General features: G+C 39.9%; 1 long non-coding RNA gene across 1 annotated transcript; it reads right to left on the minus strand.

Annotated features, from left to right (window-relative positions):
• Nucleotides 1-367: 367 nt before the first annotated feature.
• LOC135903438 (uncharacterized) lies at nt 368-5696 on the minus strand. The gene is made up of 3 exons (XR_011511906.1): nt 5417-5696; nt 2487-2672; nt 368-680 (listed from the first exon to the last, which is right to left on the minus strand). It is a non-coding gene; the product is annotated as an uncharacterized lncRNA (long non-coding RNA).
• Between the last annotated feature and the right edge of the window lie 249 nt (nt 5697-5945).

Raw genomic sequence — 5945 nt, forward strand, 5'->3', positions numbered from 1 at the left:
CTCATCAGCAAGTTTCTGCAACTCATCTACGAGGTTTCTTATGATGAATGTAAAGTTGCTTGAACGGGAGAAATAGGGAATTTATAACAGGTGAATTATGCAGCATAAGAATGATGTCAGCAAGAAGCAAGCATAAAGAACTATAAAATGAAGACTATAAAATGCAAGAATTATTTCGGATGATTTAAAATTCTGGCATTGGAATGAAATTTCTTTCAATCTATATATAAACTCTGATTATTCATTATACTACCACTACCTTCATTAGAAACATTCATAATCATTATCCTATCTATGCCACATCATCCTAGCTAATAATCAAGCCTTCATAAGCTGCTTTTTTTACTGCTAATTATCTGTGGGAAAGAGGTGTCCGTATGAAGACCATATCATATACTTATTACCCGTTTTTTGATAAATGATAAGGGAAAAACTTCACACCAAAAATGCATTGAGCTTGAGCAAGTTCTGCGTTTGATGCTGTTGATTCTTTTTTCCCTTTGCCATCATTGACCCACCTGGTTAGCTAAGTAGACATAAAAGCTGCAGGAGAAAGGTGGGGGTGCCAAACCAGACTTGTGCCCCAGGGGACCTTTTCACGGTCACTGGAGGAACTGCCTGTGGCCTCGGCATCTTCCTTGAGGGCCATGGCCATGCCTAAGAAACCTTGTCTCCACAGGCTGCACATAGAAAGATAATTTGCTGAGCTAAATCTTTTTCTTAAAAGAACCCATTTAAGTTGTATTCGTGGCTTTGCAGCACAAAACTGACACATGACTGGCCACTCAAGACACTTTATGTGTATTCGCAGGCTTATTCCTTGGAAAAACACTTTTATGTAGCACACAATGAGTAACAGTAACAAAAAAGTGTATCAGGAGGCTTTCATATTGCTCTACAACTTTTCGTTGACACATTTCATTTAATTATTTGAGATATTTAATAACTAATTAAGAATTATGTAATTAGGCAGAATGCACAATATAATCAGAGTATCTCCAAGCGATGGCAAACATTACCTTCATTTTGTCTAGTTACATCGCATTTACATATTTCTAAATCTTGGTGCATGATAGTTAAGACACCCTCAAAAACAATATTAAAATTTTCATAATCATCTCTTGCGTGTTATTGGTGGCTATGGCTGCTTCAAGTTATTCTTTCAGTATGGTACAAGCAGTTTTGAAGTGAAATTGTTTTGCATCGAGGGCATGTAATCTAGACAATCAAGCAAAAGGTCAAGTTGTATTCACTATTCAGATGTTTAACTAAGAAGCTGCAGGAAAAGGAAACAGGACACAACACCTAATCAACAATGAAAATTTTGAAAATTTAAACTGAACAAGAAACCAGTTTTTGAAAACACACAAAAAAAGCCAGCAGCTTACATCGAATACACCTTGCTATGTACTCCAAGTGAAGTTGTTACCGCAATGCTTGGGCACCACATGAACGTAACAATCAACAATTTCGAGCAGAATATTAACACCGCTAAATGAACTGGCCTTTGAATATTCTTGATCTGAAATCCTCAACGACTTGTTCTGGCGTTTAATCTGTCAAGCTCAATCTGTATTCTGAAAAGCTGGCTCTCGGCCATAATTTCTCTAAACGCAACATCAGCTTAAATCTCAAGATAGGGTTGACCTGTAAATAAAGTGGATAATGCATGGCAAACATCATGAACTCTCTTACATGTTAACCTGAGGGTTCACTCATGCAGCCATGAAATTGTGATGCAGACACGATATATTGAAGCTGGTTTTGTGAAGTGTTTCGTGCTTCCAAGGCTTCTTCAGTTGTGAAAGCTGTCTCCATTAGCTAAATAAGCGATGAGAATAAAAAAAGAACTTCAACATGCTCACAATATGTTGGCCATTTGCAAGTAAACAGCAGCCTTTTTGGGCGACCAGGTTGCCTGGTGCAAATCTACTATGCCACAGTACTTGCGTTACCCAGTACCAGCCACTTTAAAATGGAATGTGTTCAGAGCCCTTTCCCTCTGTTTGTCTGCTTTGGAAACAGTTTAACATGTGTTCAGTAGGCGTCGAGAAAGGGGACAGGAAACACTGTGCACCACTTATTTCTAACATGTTTCGCTGGATGCAGCACACCGCACCGGATGCAGGTGAAGCCAGTGGAAATGTGATGTCATGCAGTCGCTTGTCCTGGAAGCAGGGCATATGGTGGACTAACTAGTGCGTGCTATCAGATAATATTGCTGCCGAAAAACTTTTCTTTGTGGTTTTTCACATTTTAGGAGGTCTCTACATGTCTGGTAAGCACTTTTATGACAATCTGAACCCATATACGATAGTGTTCTCTTACATCAAGTTTTTTCTGATTTACCAGTGTTTCCATTGCACGCCACTGATGTTAGCGACACTGTAGACACTACAATGGAAAAATTCTGGACACCTCGAAACACTGCTTGGGTAGTTTATGGCACATCAAGCAGGCATGTTAGGGGAAGAAATGCCACACACCCGTGCAACAAAGTGCTGCCGCAAAGTTGTGAAGCACCAACTTCCGGGACAAGGCCGGCTTCAGTCGAGGGCACTCGATGTCCTGTTCATCCCCTGTAGTAGAGATCAGTGGCGTGTACCCTTTTATACTGGCTGTCTTTTCTGGTCGGAACCTTGGCAACAGCTTCCACCATACTTTTTTTGAACCTGCAACATGTGCAGAGAAAGACACATCACTGTGCGTTGATTGTATGGATTTATTGTGATACACATTCTATCGAATCATTAAAAAATACAGTTCACACATTTTTACTACTGTATATAGACAGTCTAGTTGCTATACACGCGAAACATTACCATTCCTCTGACAGAATGCAACAATAGAAGCGTACACTGTAAAGCTACACTAAAATTTAAATTGATGTGACACCGTATGAGCATACAGTATGCTTACTGTATGCTCTAGCCCTGTGTCCAGTAAAAGTTAATTGTCAATCATTTATGGTGTATTTCTACTTGTTCTGGGTCATCAAACTGTACAATCAATGTTCCATGTTTTTACATTGTTGGCTTTTGATTGCCTATGTGATCCGTTTCCTACTTACGCATGCAGTAATCCCACTGTAATAAGGAAAAAGAGAATAGGAAATGCCGTGATAATCTTCCACATTTGATGAGGGCAGGAGCAATGGCCAATAGCATGTGGTTGAAGCTACATAAATACTCGGTTTTCACACAGCTTAATTATTCAGCAAGTAATAAAGAGCTATCCTGTGCACCTCTGCATGACCAATAAAATCTCACTACTTGACACTGCACTAAGGCTGCCGCTTGGTACTGTTCGGCAGTTCAGCTTTGGTTTTCTGATATACAGAACTGTTTAGGTACCAGTAGTTTACTTTGCGATAAAATGGAGCTTGGAGCACTGGTCATTTGCACATAAATAATGCGACAGCAAATATAACACAAGATAGGAATATGGGTCTCTTGGAAAAAGTACATACACATTATGATTATAATGTGATGTGATGCCACAATGAAACAGAAAGCAACGCATAGAAGTGGACGGCGCTTCCATGCCACCAAGGTTATTGGACAGACAGTACTTCAGAAGTGCCCGCAACACAATGTGTTGGCGGGCTAGTTGGTGTGAATCCATAAATACTTTGTTAAGTGCAAAACAATGGACACAAGAAAGACGACCAGCACAAGGCGCTACACTCAACTGACATCACTTTATTGCGTCGCTCCTTTATAAATAGTAGAATCTAGAAGAACATGCGCAGCGAGCACCATGTGCAGAGACTACCAACAACCAATCACAAGAGTGTACTCATGCGACGGGATCCAAAAAACCATATTGAGCACTGCACAAGGTTAAAGAAGGCACACTAATGCACTGTCACCCCAATGACTGTATGAAGAAAGCTTCCGATAACTCTCGGGCGGTGGTATCACAGCACTTTTTCAAAATCAAAGTATCACGAAACATGGCTTTGCACTTCCATATTTTACAATGTTGAGCCAAATGGGAACCTGTGCCTATTGGTATGGATCGCTTAGGTTCGCAATGTTTCGTGATACTATGATTTTGAAAAAGAGCCGTGATACCTCCACCAGAGAGTTATCGGAAGTTTTCTTCATACAGTCATTGGGGTCACAGTGCATTAGTGTGCTTTCTTTAACCTTGTACAGTGCTCAATATGTTTTTTTTGGATTCTGTCGCATGAGTGTGCTTTTTTGATCAGATGTTGGTGGTTGCTGCACATGGGTGTTCACAGCGCATGTTCTTCTAGATTCTGCTGTCTACAAAGGAGGGACGCAATAAAGTGATGTCAGTTGAGAGTAGCGCCTTGTTCTGTGGTCTTTCTTGTGTCCGTTGTTTTGTGCTAAAAAAGCAATGATGTATTCCTTGTGTGTGTTTGAAGACAGCTCCACACGCAGTAGCGTATCCAGTATTGCTGCCCAGTGGTTTAGCTCGCCACAGTTTGAAGTGCCACAACACATAAGGAGAGAAACCTGCATTATAGTCTTGTTGCAAACAAGAATATAATGTGAAGTGCATTCAGAGGCCAGAAACTATAAAAAAAATTTCATGATGCAACGCTGTGCAGGGTTTTATAGCAAAGTCAAATACATTTAGTGTAAATATCACACTATGATGGTGCACAATGGTGGTAATCTGTAATAATATAAAAGGTGCCTTAATATTACAACAAAAGCTGACATTACTTAGTAATAGCCCTGTAAAATTTAGCATGCAGGGGCACCGCTTACTTAAACAATAGTGATGTATTGTCTATGTACACAAGTATTACCCACGCATTTCTGCCATTGTCTAAATGGCATAAATGAATGGGTAATACTTGTATACATAGATACTACATCTCTATTGTTTAACCAAGTGGGTAAACTATGTCTGCCTGACACAAGATTAGAATTAAACCATAAATTATATATAGTCACCCTAACAGTAACACCTCATTTGAACTTCACAGTAAGTAGACGCCTGTTGATGCCAGCCTCCCCCAATGCTAAACTGTGCTGCATGCTCTACAGAGAAATTATAGTGGTATCACTCAACTCTGAAGCAATTCAGGACTGCAGCACTGTAGAAGACATCTACAAATGTCCCATTTCATGTATAACAGCCTGGATTGCTTGCACATCTTACCAAGTGCAAATTAAAATTTCTTCTTGTTTAGCATTTTTGCCTGCTAGACCACAATCCAATGTCATCAATATATTAACATATTACCTCAAAGAACCTAATTTGGCTTATAGATTAACACCTTTGCATACTGCCACAGCTGCACTGTCATATGCGTTGCAATCATAAAGGAGTGCTGGTCCACCAGCACTCCAATGTCACTAACAGTGATCACCTACACAGCTAAGTAAACGGTCATGATTCAGGTGGCAAATAGCTCAGAGAAAAAAAATCCACTCACCTTGAGAGCTACAATACTGCAATAACTTGAGAGAGATGGACCCATTGCAGGCAGCAGACCTCTTCTCAGCTCCAGCACAACAGCAACTTGCCTTTCAGTAAAAGAAAAGGATTGATTAGTAATGATAAGTTACCTTGTTTTTGCTGAGTATCAATACAATCTGACTTTCATGCATATCCACTCTCCGCTTTAGTAACACAACTGAATTATTCGTCAAATAAAAAGAGTATGATGATACCATTCGCTTCTCTTGTATGTCCAAATTTTATCGCACTGATACCCCGTTTACTGCTTGCTTACTGACACGAATGCCTTGAATGCCCAGACATCATTCGAAGGAACAAGTCTTGCTGCACCGCAAAAAATTGCACCAAGGAAACACAGCAGAGCAAAGAACTTTTTTTTTCTGGTCACAATTAAAACGTGCACCCAAGCAAGAAAGTAACGATCACAGGTAGTGAGCGACTGCTATTGCCTCGAACATTTATTTCCGTATTTTAACAGAAGTTCTTGTATCAGATATAGTATG

The sequence above is a fragment of the Dermacentor albipictus genome, chromosome 2, assembly GCF_038994185.2.
Source record: "Dermacentor albipictus isolate Rhodes 1998 colony chromosome 2, USDA_Dalb.pri_finalv2, whole genome shotgun sequence".
Taxonomy (NCBI): Eukaryota; Metazoa; Arthropoda; class Arachnida; order Ixodida; family Ixodidae; genus Dermacentor; species Dermacentor albipictus.